Raw genomic sequence first — 16,642 nt, 5'->3', positions numbered from 1 at the left:
GTTAATTATTAAACTCGTCCGCTTTTGTGAATCGGTTCAAAAGATTCACACAAAAGATTTGAACCGAACGAACGATTTGTTCACATCGCAAGGCCATCGAGCTGTCGCAGATTCGATCGGCACATTTCATAACACGGAAGCCGAATGTGTTTATTTTCAATTTTTGTGATATGTTGTCAGGCAAGCGATGATAATATTGTAATGTGAGTTATGCGGTTTTAGACACCAAATAACAATCCATAACAACTTGTGCAGTTTCAATAATACGAATTGTGAACTTTGAACTTTGACTATCATCACCATGGCAGAACTAAAAGCGTGTAAAGTGTGTAACGTTAACCGACACAGGTATCACGGCCTGGCTGTAACCTCTCTGAATCAGCTCAAAATAAAAGGTAGGTGAATTCAGCTTGCACTGAGTAAATAGCATTTTTAGGTGGAAATCTGAAACATTTAAAATTGAAAGCGTTTACGATTTTAGTTTTCAATTATTTTGGAACAATTTTATATATATATATATATATATATATATATATATATATATATATATATATATATATATATATATATATATATATACATATATATATATATATATATATATATATATATATATATATATATATATATATATATATATATATATAATATGGACTTTTTATATATCAATTGACTCAACTGAGAATTGTTGAATTTCTCGTTTCACCTATGCTCTATTTATTATTTGACACATTGTCTTTATTTCTGTCACCCACAGGTGGTGAGACTTTAGGTTTCATCCCAGTGCATCTGTCTCAGTGGTTCTAGAAGATGATGGGACCATTGTAGAAGACGAGGCTTACTTTTGTGTCTGCCAGCAAATACAAAATTCATGCTGCTGCATGCCAATGAAATATGGAAGCATTCTCATCAAGGTGAAATCTAAACCGAATATTCCAGAATTATTATTTGTTAACTAACTAATCTAAATGGGTCTATTTTGTTAGTTGATGGAGGGACAGCTCAGTCTTGGAGTAAGTCCACTGATGTGGAAGTAGATGGGAAAGACGGTTGATGGGTTTGAATCTTGGCGCAATTTGGCAGAGCAGCTAAGGCAGGACCTGGCCAGTATTATCCTCATGTCTGAGGCCGATCTACAGGTCTGTGTGGTTCTGGCTTGATATTTTATGAGATCATTTGCACGCATGATTATATTTTACTGCGATTTCAGAGACTAATTGTGTAAATGTGTTACAGATTCTGATTGATGTGCCATGCTCCGATCTGGCTGCAGCGATGGACTTCTCACAGCAGAAAACCCGGGTCCTACAGGACACTCTGCAGAGAATGCTGGACCGCAGGGAAGAAGAGAGACAGTCCAAAGACTTACTGAAGCTCTATTTGAAAGCCATGGAACAAGAAGGCACCTGGGACCCACAAGAACAAAGTAGGAATATTTTTCACATACCAGCTATACAAGGAAAAATCCCCAAGTCACAGCAGTTATATAAAGGAATAGTCCCATAGTTTTTGTTTCACTGAACAAATTTTGAGAAATTTAGCTTTATGGATTCTCTTGTGCTGAATGGGTGCCATCAGAATTAAAGTCCAAACAACTGCTAAAAACATCACATCAATCATTAAGATATCCACATGATTCTAGTCCATTCTAGAAATAAATTCACCAGTAGGGCATTTTTAACTTTATAACCATAGTTTTATGGATAGACTTTAGCCATAAGCGACAGTTTGGAGTTAAAAACATCTTAATAGATTTTATCACGATTTTTAATTTACAACACATTAATTGATGGACTGGAGTTGTGTGGCTTACGTGTAAATTGTGATGTTTTTATCATTCTGAAAGCGCCCATTCACTGCAGACGATCCATTGGTGAGCAAGTGACATGATGCTGAAGGTTTGCAAATGCATTTGGCTAAAAACTGAATAAATAAGAGAGAAAAATTCAGCAAATATAAATTTTGGGGTGAAAAATTCCTTTACTGTCGCTTTGACTCTGCTTCCACTAGATGGCATCACTGAGCCATGTCTAAATATCGTTACCGGTTCATACAAGTTCATTTTATCAGTACTTGGTGGAATGAAGAAAAGTAGCAGCTTGGATGATCAACAGCTTATCTGTTGCTGTGACAGCCCCAATCTTTCTAGTGCTTTCAGGATGTTAACCACTGTCATTGCTGCAGGCGCTAGACTAGATGAGACAGATGGGGTGCAGGTGGAGGCCGCAGCAGGGTTCAGCCCCACAACTCTAATGGTCCTGAAGGACAAAAAATACCCAGAGACAAGACTGTCCAATGAAGAGCTACAGGTACGACATCTTACAGTGTTCTAACGCCTCCCACAATCGCTTAAGAATGGTCTAAAAACCAAGCCTATATAAAGGGTTCGTTCAGATTTTGTCATTAATTACTGTACCCTCATGACGTTTCGAAACCGTAAGACCTACGTTATCTTCGGAACACAAATTAAGATGTCTTTGCTGAAACCGTGGACAGCAATACGACTGAAATGTTCCCAGGCCCAGAAATGTAATGTTAGTAAATGCATCGGTAAAACAGTTTATGTGACATCAGTGGCTCAACTTCAGTTTTGTGACGCTGCGAGAATCCTTTTTTCAGCGCAAAGAAAACAAAAATAACGGCTTACTCAAGCATTCTTCTCTCCTGAGTCGCATCTTCCGCCATTTTAGAAATTATTTAATGTATTTGCTGTAATTGGCTCCGTTTACATTAATGGTTGCGAATGCATTGTGATACTCTCCAAAATGGTTTCACCGATGTATTTACTACGTTTATGGACCTGGGAACACTTCAGCTGTGTTGCTGTCTATGAAGGGTCTCAGATAGCTCTCAGATTTCATAAAAGGATATCTTAATTTGTGTTCCAAAGATGAACAAAGGTCTTACGGGTTTGGAACGAAATGAGGGCAAGTAATTAATCGCTGAATTTTTAGTCAACATGAACATCATTCAAAGCCCATTTCATCTGCGTAATGACATTTTTAAGGCGTTCAACTGGGGGGAGAAAAGCAGGACTTGATTTTATTGGTTGTTATTTGTTGTGTTGTGAGAAGTAGAGGTTACATAGGGTTAATTTTGACTGAACTTTCAATCATATGTCAGTAGGGGTCACTCGCCCTTTTCAGTGGATTGAGCACAAGCCATATTCAATCTGTTATCAGTTTGTAAAAATAAAGTGATTTGAAAAACCTAATTCCAATATAACTGTATTATACAATAAAAATATAATAATTACATAAAAAGAGGTACATTTTTGATATATAAGAGCATATAACTTACTGTCTCAAATGAATGCATTTTTTTTTTGTGTGCAGCTGGTGGCGGGGCATGGAGCGGAGGTCATGATGGAGGTGTTGGGCTGGAACAGTGAAAGGACATCAGCACTGGTCCAGGCATGTGAAAGTGAGCTCGTGAACGCCTACACAGCGAGTTCAAGCCCTGCAGTCCTCAGTGCTTTAAATCAGTCCACTTCACAAGCACACACTGAGAGAGACACCGAGCCAAGCGCGCATGAAACACACACACACTGACAGACCTTTTCTCTTTGTTTTTGTACCGCTTCATTACAATTCATTTAGACTGCGTTGTTTGATAGTGTTTATTTTGATAATAGTATTTGTGTATATAAATGCCAAAGCATAATAAAAATCATATTTTAAGCAAGGAAAACATACAGGCTAGTGCTAATTTTGATGAATAAAATTCCATGTTTCTTCTCTGTTGTCTACAATTCGATCGGTGAAAATTCAATACTACGCTCTTAAATATAAATCCTCTTTATTAGTATCAGTGGTTCCACAAAGAACCTTTAGTAACCTTTTCATTCCACAAAAAGGTTCTTTAGATTAATAAAATGTTTTTCACACTAAGAAAAAATGCTTCTTTTAAGAACTGTTTACTGAAAGGGCTTTGAGGACCCAAAAATGGTTCTTCTATGGCATTGCTGTACAAAAAAAACCTTTTGGAAGCTCTATTTTTAAGAGTATATGTAATTTTCAAGTTGAAAGAAAAAGGGAAAATGGAAACATTTCAGAGAAAAATGTATGTTTCAAAAGGGAGGTAAATTGATTGTACCAAATACCTGTAATATATCCTGACAGATAGGACATTTTAATAACTATTACAAGCATTTAATTCTGCTTTATGATATTTATATAGCAATGCGTTAACGTATTATTGCAAGGTTCACTAAACGTGTCAAATTGGAAATGTTAGCTATTTAGCCTGTGGGGTGCTTTTTTCATTTTTTGAAATGCTAAATGATATCAAATATTGTTGTACTAATAAAAGATTTTGACATTTAATTTTGGGCATTAATATAAACAGAGTTACATAACGAATGGAAAAAAAAATTCCGCTTGTCAGAGAGCACTGAAAATGGCAATGTATGTAGATACCGTTTTCAATATGCTGATAAACTAATGAAGAGACCTGCCGGTCTGTTACTTTGCACCATAAATGTCTTGTTAAAACAATCTATTTCCATGCAGATGTAGTTCTACCTTACATTGTAATGAGCATGTGTAAGCTTTGATTGGTGCTGGGCGGGTTTGTGAAGCCAGTCTTTGCGCTGTTTTGTGGCTGTGATGTACTATTGATTTGCATTTTTGAATTCTGACCATCGCTAGACTATATGCCAATGATCAGAATATCACTTCAACAGGATGTAGGGATGTTCCTGAGGAATTCATTAGACTGGTATTATGTATGCGGTCCCTAGCCGAAGTCTTCTAATAATGGCTTCCTGCCTTGAGAGGATTTTACCAATTTGTTCTCAGTATTGAAACGGTCATGTCTTCGTTCTGATCGTTTGATCTTATATTTTTGATAAGCTTCCTCTTGGTGTGTGGTAATTATAACAGTCTCTTGTTCTTAATTATGTGCATGTGAAGTACTAGAAAATAAGTAGCAAGCTGTCTGCGATTGTTAGTTTAATGTCAGTTTGCTGGATCAATGCGTGACACTGCGACCACCCTGTCCTCACATCACTGAGCTCTGACCACCAGAAGCAAGCAAATCAACTGTGAATTATGTACTCTCTACCAGACAAGCGTGACCACAGCTTTAACCGGGGTCTGTTGTTGCATGATGGATTGGCTGTGTCATGCAGGGCAAAACCACAGTGCATTGATCATTCACTGACTCCTGGTGGCATACTGAGATCTACAGGTTGAAGAATATGTCTAAAAAAAGAACTATTACACGAGAATACAGAATATGAATATATATATATATATATATATATATATATATATATATATATATATATATATGTGTGTGTTTATATGTATGTGTGTGTGTGTGTGTGTGTGTGTGTGTATATATATATATATATATATATATATATATATATATATATATATATAGTTTATAATATATATAATTTATAAAAAGTTAATACATATAGTTTATATTTTAATAAACTGTTACTATTATTAAGATTTATTATTATTTTTGGCCAAATAAAAATGACAAAACTATACCAAATTGCATATTTTCCTTAGTTTAGGCATGTTTTTTCCTCCTTGATTGTGGGCTACATTTTCATTATATCAATATGATATATAGGCATGATGTATCAAATATGATAAAAAAATATATATATATATATATATTTGTCTAATAGTTTAAGAAATTTATTACTTTTATTACAATTTAGGATTTTTCTGACTTGTTTGTCAGGCTTTATATAAGCAAGATTTTTATGTATTTTTGAATGAATTATTGTCACCATCACTGATACTATCTACTCCCTCTTTTTTTAAGTCTATGCGATTTTATGCCATGGATAAGTATCACTTAGTAAAGTCAAAGCACACATCTCAAACAAAGCAGTGCTTGGTCTTTCATGTCTTTAGTGCAAAATTAAAAAAATATGTAACAGTCTGTTGAAACCCAAGCAATACTAGTATCGATGCTCGTCTTAACCACTACTGTTGTTTGTGTTTATTTAGGTATTTAAATGACACATGTTGGTGTGAGATGTTGCTCTGAATGCATGCAGCATTTACGGTAATCTTTCAGTTGTTTATCTATTCATGCTTGAAGTTGGTGTGATAGGACACAGGTTTAAGTAGGCTTGAGAATGATTAGAACTGCACTGGGCCAAAATAGCACTGGAGAGGTAATTACACAAGGCTGGAGAGACCCTCACGGTCCCCGTTGATAGAAGACAACACGAGTAACTCTGAGATCAGATGCATAATGCATAAGAGCCTAATGACTGTAAATCACGATGCCTGAGCTTATTTGACTTTTAAACAAACACCTCTGCATTAACAACAGTGGCTTCATGAAAATGAAACCAGTAACTCTGGGTAAGAAATTGATTATTTCATTCTTTGACTACAGAAAATAATTAAGAATTAATTTAATATAATATAATATACCTGCTGTCATCTCAGTTTTTTAGGAAACTACCTTAGCTTTCATTCAAGCAAACTCATTAAGTGACATCTTTCCACTAGAAATGTTAGTTTCTGAAATGTAAATCGACATATTGCTACATCAACATTCAGAACCATTCAATTCGATTTTTGAATGTAACCTAATAAATATACTTTAAATGACATTTTGTGATCAAGTGTTTTACAGTATTTTGTTTGTTGATTATATGTTTCTGTTGGATAGAAAACTAGTGCTAATGTTTTGACATTATAAATTTTGAATGAAAGATTTGCAAAATATATGAAAGTAAATTTATATATGTATATATATATATGATGTATTGGCGAAGATATCCTTGTGGGCTGCTTCCTATCGTCTATCTTATCATAACTTATCATAATAAAGTCAAAATGCCAAAAATAAATCTTTGGAAAATAGCGTGCCTATACTTTATTTATATAGCACATCTAAAACCAGCAAATGCCAACCAAAATGCTGCACAAAAAAAGGATGAATAAAACAACAACAGAAAAAATGTGTCTTACTTGCAAAGCTGTTTTGGTCAAGATAATGTGGTCAATAATTCATATCAAAGTCAAACATCTCAACACTGTTCAACTGTTTTTGGACATGATTTCTTCAATCCATGAGCGATAACTGCCCACTTTAGTATAAACCCCATAATACCCAGGCTGGGCACATCCGTGACCCCATGACACAATACCGCCTATGAACCAGCTTTTACTCTGTGTGTCAAAAAACGCATAAGGCCCTCCACTGTCACCCTGACAGGAGTCTTTTCCTCCATCAGAAGTCCCAGCACAAATCATGTTTTCTGTCACTACTAGTTTCCTTTAGCTGTCACTGTGGCGTCATATTTAGCCTTACAGTCCTCAAAATCAACGACGGGTAAAAGCACGTACTGGAGATTATTGGAATATAACGCAGGTCTGTTTACATTTGACACACCCCATCCAGACACCTTCCCCGACGTTATTAGCCTTCAAAACAAACCGCTCTTCAATCCCAGGCAAACACACAGGCATGACGGCTTTACTGACAGGTACCTTATGCTCCAGTTTAATCAGGGCAATGTCATGGTTGAAGTTAATATTATCGTGATGGTACTGAGGGTGAATGAAGATTTTCTCCGGAATGCCAACTATAGCCTCGGAGTCTTGTTGTTTGACTATGCCCATCTTCAGCTGGAGGTTGGAAGTATCTGTGTAGCTTTTCAGAACATGAGCAGCAGTAAGGACCCAGTTGTCAGAAACAAGAGAAGCTCCACCGATGAACCGTTGGCCCATACGTATCATGACCTGCCAGGGAATCTCGTTCTTTTCGCATTCTCCCACCAATCACCTTGGACAGCTTGGCGTCAGGCTGGCCACAGACTGAAACACAGCAAGCACCAAATCAAGTTTTTTCTTCCTTTTTTATTTTTTTCACATATGACAATCTAACAAAGACATGACACTCATATAAACTACATGTAAAAAAAAAAAGTTTACATTTTAGCGTGAAAGTTAATAATTCTTAACCTTTTTTGTCCATTTTCGAAGTTTTATAATAAAACATAAAGTGTAGTGTAAATAAAACGGATAAGCCGTATGCATTGAACTCACTGGGTGAACATATCTGGAGTATTTTTCCACCCAGGTCATCTCTCCAGTAGCCGTCGTGTGCACATGTATATACTCCTAATCTCAGAGAAATAAAAATGAATGCTTCTCAGTACTGTAAAAATCAAGTGACAATAGATCTGTTGTACAATGCGTTGCTATTCAAGCACTACAATTTGCCCATTACCATTTGTTCCTTCCTTCACTGTGTAAAATTCATCGCATGAATACTTGATCACTGATTTATACGTGGTTGTGGTGAATTTCACACTTGCATTATTCACTTCTGCAGGATCTCCACAATCAACAACTGAAAGAGAGGTCATTGATACAGTTTATAGACAATGTTGGCAGAACCTAAGCATATCAGAATTTTGAGTAATAACAATAATAAAAATTCTGTTAAATTCTAGTAAAATTGAGTTTACAGTTAATGTCATTTTCATTTTGAATTTAATCTATTTATCTTTCTTTTTTTAATTCTTTCTATTATTTTTCATATTTGAACACTTTTAACCTTGTACACTATTATGTTGATCGTTGCATTGAAAATCATTTCATATAATTTAACTGAGTCAACTGATATTCGCAATGCAGCATGTCAACATAAAATTTTGAATTTTCACATCCAAAATATCTTATATGTCAGTCCTAGACCATTTTTGCACACTCCTGTATTTTTATGAATCTACAATTTAATCATCAATGTTTAAGCCCATTTTCCCTTTCAAAAGTACATAAAAAAGGCTAATTTAAATAAATACATACATGCACATCTAAAACTGTCTACCAATGAGATAAAATGTATTAATCTAAAACAAGTCACATAACCTTCTTCTCCTGTATTGTACTGTACAGATGTGAATTTATTTTTCCTATGCTAAGTTTCATCACTATTTCATCACAGAATTATTTTGAGTTTGCAGTAAGAATTTCCCTCACTTCAGCCTGAAATAACACCTCAGGTTTGAAAACGTACCTCCTCTTTGGTACGTAAGTAAACCCCCATTGATGATTATACACACTTCATGCTTATCTGGGATTGTTGAACAACTTACTGGTGCAGCGAGGCATGGTCCATTCCAAAATCCACCCTTCAGGCATGTGGCTTGATAAAGGGCAACGCTTCTTCCCCTAAAGGCACAAAAAGTCACTTTTAAGTCCATAAATAGCATACGAGCCTCTTTTCTTAAATCTTCGAGAAAGTAAAGGTTACCAGAATTAACTCATAGCCCAGATCACACGCGTGACATTGAAAGTGTCCGTCATGATGTACTGGGACTGCTGGGGTTGAATGCTTCCATGTTGAGGAGCCACAGGGTTTGGACATGGCTGGGCTACGAGAGCAACACTGGCAATGAAAACATACATCCTGGAAACAGGCTACAGCCCATTGATTTGTCGTTTAAATGTTATTCGTAATGCATTAAGTAGAAAATGTCTTTTCAAACAGCCATCAGATCTGAATCCCTGCTCAAAAAAAAAAAAAATTGTACATTCACATTCATCATTTTTCTCAACACCGTGCTGGAGTGGAGTTCATTTGACTTGTTTGTCATACTCCAATTGGCGGAGATTTCTTTGCAGAAAAATGTGTAATGTAGTTTTTCTTACTTTTTATTATCAAATAACGGAAGGGAAAAGGCTGTAGTAAATACCTGTGCTGGTATACTTGATCTTCCAGCCTTTATTTTTCCCCGAGTGGTCAGAGCGGAAGGTCACATGCACTTTGTGAGTTCCCGTCTCTATTTTTCTTGGTGGGTCTTGCCACAAAATGGGCGTACTCCCTTCCACCTGCTGTGATCTGCAACAAAACAAAACAGTTTGAATTGTCAGTGCATACGAATGGCAACGGATAAACAAGTCTCTTGGGAGGTGGGAGGGTGAGGAGAAATAATAGGTGGTTGTGGAGGCCATGAGAGAGCATACATTATGTATTCAACAGCCTTCAGGTCAGTGATTAGTGGAGTAGTCTGACACTTAACACCAGTGCTGAGAAGACCATAGGCAGCGAGGGAAGGAAAAAAGCTAAACTGAAAGACTGCAGCGATATAACAAGCTGTTAAACGGCATAAAAGGGATTAGATTTAGTCATTAAAATCAAATGAGCTTTGATGCAGAGTATAAAATCTGTGCTGAAAGTAAACACTCTTAAACACTTATCAAGCTTATTTTCAGGGAGAGCCAATCTTATGTGTGTAAACCACTCTAAAATCAATCTTTCTTAACACCCAACAAGGACACTAGAAGGCATATTATATCTCTCTTCAAACAGTACTTTCTTAAGCTCAGTATATATATGGGATTCTAGTAAACATACATTGTTAAACATATTAACATATTATGTTTAAAATCTGGGTATTTTTATGGTCGTGTGGGGGTCACACAAAAATCACACTATTAAATTTTTTTAAAAGTAGCAAATCTTTTGGATGAATACCTCTCAGCCACTGCAAAAAGCATTAGAACATATGATTAACTATGTTAACTCTATTATATAACCATTTTTAATATATTAGCAGTATTAGGTATATGAAAAGCGCTTCTTCTGCGTGATTTCCTGAAGGTCAGAAATGATCATTTTAGGTTCATGCAGCCGCTTTAACAACTAAAATCCAATTGACTTGCAAAAATTATAATCATATCATCATCAGTGTGTTGACACTTTTCAGGCATGTTCGTAACCATAACTGAGAAAAAGTTACAAAAGAAAAACATCATAGGTTAGTCAGTTTTTAGTAGTATTTTAGTAAGTATTTTTTTAAATAATAAAAGAATTGGCAATTTTGGGTGAACTTTTCCATATAATGTAAACTAAATCATGCAAAGTCTGTCTCTAAATTCTCCTCATAAAGCTTGGCTAACTCTTAAATCTCTAGTCAGAGTTCCCAAAGGACCCCATTAAAGTGACACATGTGCACACACATACTATTATGGTTGTTGTTTTAGGTTTGAACTACCATCGTAGCTTTAGTGCTGTCGGTGCTTGTTGATTGTGAAATAACCAACCTTGAGGATGTCATAAGGGCAGTGGATTTCAGGATGAGCCTCCACATCAAATATGTCCTGAAAGTCGAGGGTCACTTGGAAGCCTTCCATCAAACTGATAGTGTAATCACACTGGCTCATCTTGGGAGTAAACACCTGGGTACTCTGGACTGCTCAGTTCTCCTGACCTCTTCTGAAACACCTGCCCACTACACTCAGCTACAGCAAAAAAAAAAAAAGCATTTTCACACCCACTGGGAATCGTCAAAAGCAAACACACACACATATGGTTAACAGACAACTATCCATGGCACATTTAACACTGAGGGCCGCAGGAAATTGCAACATTGATTTGGGACGCTCAGAAGTAAATAAACCTTTCCACCTGTAAAATGGCCACAGAAATGGCTTTTCGTCACTACTTTCAGAGTGACATTTATGAACAGTTACAAACATTACGTGTATTGCAATTATACTTAGGCAAATGCAAACAGCTAGAAATAGTTGTCAGATATTGAAAAGGTTACTGCAGCGCAATTTTCATGTAGTAAATTCAGGTTGCTATTATTTTAGCATTTATGCTATTGATATTAATGAATGATGTGTGAAAAGACACAGCAAATAAATAAACATCTTTACTCCATTACTAACTACTTTTGATGCATGAATCGCAAGGATTCAGATTATTGCTGTTTATATTCACTGCATGCTATTACCAACTAAACTGTGTATTATCAGATGTATTGAAGATTCATGTTTTGATATTTGTCCAATTATGATAAAAAAATCAACCGGTACTAATTTAAATACATACATATTCAATTGCGCCTTCTTATTTATTCCCATGTCTATGAATATTGGAATAGTTCACCCCAAAATGAAAATGCCATCATCAACATCAGGTTGCTGCAAACCTATTTGAGTGACTTTTTTTACACAAAAGATTGGGGATCTGAACTTTTAAGCTAAGTTATGTATTTATTTTTGCATTTAAGCATTTATCAGATGCTTTCATCCAAATCCATTTACCCTGGCTTTAAGGTACACATTTAATTAGTTCTCTTACTCCCCGGCAATTGAACCCTTGACCTTACTAGTACAATGCTCTACTGGCTTTAAAGGATGCAAACGTACAAAAAGTTTCAAAATAATACTTTATTATAAAAGAAATATATTTGTTCATGAAAACTCTTGACATATATAAGCAACAAGGACCAAATCATTTTTTAAACAAATCATTTGATTCAGTCTAAATGACTTAAGAATTGTCTCACTGACTCAATTATCTAGTAGTAAACAGCTTACTGGATGGGAAGATTTCCTCACACAAAGCTATTAAATGATTTCAGAATTATAAATCACATTTAGATCACATTTATCCTTCTGTGATCCACCAAAGAGAGAAAGCCATACAAGTTTGGAACAACCAGGTTGAGTAAACGAGGACCGAATTTTTATTTTTGGCCAAACTATTAATTTAATAAATGGACCCCAGCAAGTGCAGATGCTGCAAATAATTGCTATAAATGGGAAATTTCAGCAAAGTAGAGCAAAGGTCTAATAATTCATATGATTAAATGATTCAGACACAAGTCATTGTTTCTGTCTCCTTTCTGCGCAATGTGATGTGATGTCTCTATCTTCCCCATTAGCAAAGAAAAAACAATTAAGAGGCACGTCTGGGTTGGTAATTGTGATTAATTACCCACCATTAACACAGTATACAGCTTGAAACAGGTATCAATTTTCAACTGATCCCTGTAATACTGTTCCCTCAGGAACCAATGGTAATTAACCTGGACTCGCTTAGAGTGACAGAGATCAACTGCTTTATACAGGCAGACGCTGCCCACTGTATCATCAGTCTGCTGCTGAAACAAGCTTCAGGCCAAAGCCAGTTAGCGCTGTCCAAAACCGCAGTAAACATTAGCACTTTAAATGAGAGCAGGTTTTTGGGACTAATCCATTTCTGCCAAAAGTTTTCACAACCTGAGGGGAAGTCGAAAATGTAAATTTGTCTATTCGAAACCCTCACATAAACCTTGCTTATATCGAAAAATGCCATGCAGTTAGTTGTGGCCACCCTATCAATGATATAACAAACCTCTATTTGGTGACTCTATTTCCTGCTCGATTATAGGCTATGCTAGCTCAATCAAGAGCTGTTGACAGGGCTGATAGATAGTGTGTGGTGAGCCGTGGCTTCCCAGCCTGCTGCTGCGACTGCCATTTTCAAAACATGATGTACAAGAGTCACTACTACAGCATAAGTCTGTATATATTTATCAGTATTTACCAAGGTTGCTTTATAAAGATTATGCTTTAAGATTACGCGTCTCTTGTTTTTCTAATTCTTTCTGTGTGAAACATACATTTTTTTATTCATACAATTAAAGCTTTTATTGTATGCACATTTTTAATGTTCTTCTTTTGTGTTCAGAAATAAAGTCATACAAGTTTGGAACAAAATGAGGATGATGCAATGACAAAATTGTGAACTATCCCTGTGAGAGAGCTTTCGTTGTACAATCAAAGAGGTTTTATCAATCGATTAACCAGTATCTTTGAGGAATTTCTTTTCTGCGTACCTTCAGTGACCGTAACAGTTTCTAATGGTTGCAAAAAATGTGAGAAAAGTAACACAAAATTAAATCTTGAAATGTTACAAATTGAGACAAAAGCAACTCTAAGGGTATTTAAAGCACTTGCTTAAATGTTATGGTTTAATAAACTATATAATACTATAATTATTTGTGATAGACGTCTTACTACCACACTTTATTATGTGAGAAAACAACAGTTGTAGTGGAAATACATAGGCAGTCAGTGTGCAGCTATGCACAGAAATTATTGATGGACTATCAAAAAACAAAAAGTAATTTCTACTGTGTTGCAGTGCTCAACATGATATTTGTAGTGCATTTGTAGTAACTAGCTTTTTTTGTGAAAATTAACACGTACAGCATATTATATGATGTCTCATGCATTTTATAATCAATCTACAATCCAGGGGTTTCATCTGTTCTGGTATCTGGTATCTTACCAGGGCAATGTCTCTTATCATCATGGAGTTGGTATCCCAATCTGCAAGTGCAGTAAAAGGCCCCCACATAATTATGGCAATTATGGTCACACACAGGCTCTCCATCCACAGTGGTCAGGCACTCATCAATGTCTGTAAAGAGTAAGAGAGGCTGTTTATCAACAATTCTCACTTACATGGAATTGGGATTCCAAAAAAAAGAACAACACACACACACACACACACACACACACACACACACACACACACACACACACACACACACAGTCATGAACAAAAATATTGGCACCCTTGGTAAATATGATCAGAGAAGGCTGTGAAAGGTCAGAGGACTAGAATATAGTCAGAGGACTGGCCATAGCAGAAGCTTGGTTTTTATCTGTTGGTATTTGATCAAATCCATGAAGCCACGTGTCTAAACAATACGTCCAATACCTCCAGCAGTAATATAGGACCACAACATCAAAAAATACAGAAGTATATTTCATTGTACACATGGGGTACTTTTTATCCCTGTGTTCACCAAACCCATATATACTGTATATATATATAGCTAAATGGTAAATATTCAATTTTTTAAATACCAAATTAGTTGTATTCATTTTATATCTAGTTTAAACTTTAGCCTTTACAGCAAGAGGTGACAGCAAAAGAGAGAAACAAATTATGCCATGAGAGAGACAGTGGAGAGACAGTCATGCTGTAAATCCATTGTTTCCATCACCTTCGGCAGAAAAAAATGCCTGGAAGCCTGTGAATCGGTCCTCATTGGAGTAATCTGATCTGAAGAGCACGGACATGGTGTTGGCGGCTGAATAGATGACGGTGTTTTTGGGCGCATCACCGTAATTTTCTCTGCCTCACCACAGAACCGTACTGTGTCATTTCCTTCTGAGAACACCTGGAAAGTTTCAGCAAGTAGCAATTACTACAAGCACAAATTTGTACCCTGTATTTCATATAACAAGCATAATTACCATGCTAGGAACTTCATTAGGAATTATTGTGCATTTCATTTAATGATAGAGAGGTTAAATTAAAGTAAGTATTCTGAAATAATCTAGTAAATGGTGCAGTTTAATGATAAAGCTCTAATCCTAAATTTACATTTTTGTGAACTTATGGATCAAGAAAATATATGTATTTACATAAGCGATGCTGATTTAAATGATTATAGGCTCTCATGAGGAATTATTTTAATCTGCAAAGGACTGAACATTACTACTAAGGTTAAACATTTCATTCCGTCATCTACCACATTCCTGATTTAAGTCTGACATGGATTTGCATTGGTAAGGATACCCAAACTTTTATTTAATTAATATCCAAAATATTGGAAATATGAAGTCCAATCTAGACCAGTAACCCATGTTTAAAGCTCAGTTGAAGATATGGATCTAACCTGAACGTAGTCATATTCGCAGCGATGAGAAGGCTCCAGGCTAAAATATGTAAAGTAGAGGCGTAATCTGTGTCCCTCTGGTCCTGTGATATTCCACACCATACGCTGGTTGTTAGGATAGGCATTCGGGAAGTTTGGTGAGGTGAAGCTTCCAAATAGTCCTGTCAGCTCTGAGCCAAATGCTAATGGAAGCAGGGTGACGAATGCCAAAGATACTCTAAAACAGCAGCAAAACAAAAAGGTGATAACGTATTGAAGCTTTCACAATCCCAACACATTAAACCGAAACAACTGTTCCCACCCTACATTGAATACATTTGAACACTTTGCATACCTGTTCATTATCCCAGAATGCCAGTCAGTTCTTCTCACACACACACAAAAATGTCCCAATCACCTCTCACGGAACTCTAATGTCCTCCAGGTTAATGAACTAGCTGAATAAATGGCTCCGTGTAAACACAGCACTGAACAACAACAGTGCTTTTGGTTTTCATCACAGTCTACTCTGTAAAGTGTCAGTATCAGCTATTGAATTAAAGACATATCAGTAGAGAAGTTAACCTTTGTCATCATGTTTGACATCTCCTTTGTTCTCCTTAAACACTAGATTTACAGTACTACATAAAATAAAAAGAAATAACTAATTACATTTAGACCAAGAATATTAAACATTTCATTAATCCTGGCATTTATGTTCACTATAAAAGTCAGAATTAACTGACAGTAAATCAAAGTGATTGACAACAAATGAACTCTTGCTTTTGCAATGTGCCTTTCTGACCAGTTGTCAATAATTGATTTTTTTGTGTATGTGTGTGTACATGCACTCACAAACTTTGGTTTGTTAAAAGAAAAACAGTCCTACAAATCATAAATCCTACTACTAACAAATAAAGCATAAATAAAGGCTTTCAAAGGTTTTTAAAAGTGTATGTACATTTGAAAATATAGAACGTTCCAAGGTCTAATAAAACACACAATGTAATGCATTTTTTTAAACCACTTCAAATGTTGACAAAGATTTGGGTTTTAGGACAACTTTGAAGAAAATACATCTTGATTTGGATACACTTAAAATTTTGACTAGTGTGTACATGTTAAATTAGAAATTTGCAGAATAGAATTTTTACTATAGTGATCTCAGAGCCCAATAGTGCATTTTGGATATTAACGAAT

At 35.8% G+C, this 16,642-nt stretch overlaps 2 pseudogenes; one reads left to right on the top strand and one right to left on the bottom strand.

The window, feature by feature from the left end:
• The first annotated feature begins 84 nt into the window (after positions 1-84).
• LOC122329221 lies at positions 85-4,517 on the top strand (annotated as a pseudogene).
• Positions 4,518-6,828: 2,311 nt separating this feature from the next.
• On the bottom strand, positions 6,829-15,869 carry LOC122329306 (annotated as a pseudogene).
• Between the last annotated feature and the right edge of the window lie 773 nt (positions 15,870-16,642).

This window comes from Puntigrus tetrazona, chromosome 23, assembly GCF_018831695.1.
Source record: "Puntigrus tetrazona isolate hp1 chromosome 23, ASM1883169v1, whole genome shotgun sequence".
Taxonomy (NCBI): Eukaryota; Metazoa; Chordata; class Actinopteri; order Cypriniformes; family Cyprinidae; genus Puntigrus; species Puntigrus tetrazona.
The sequence above is the reverse complement of the archived record's forward strand: the minus strand, read 5'-3'. Positions and strand labels throughout refer to the sequence as shown.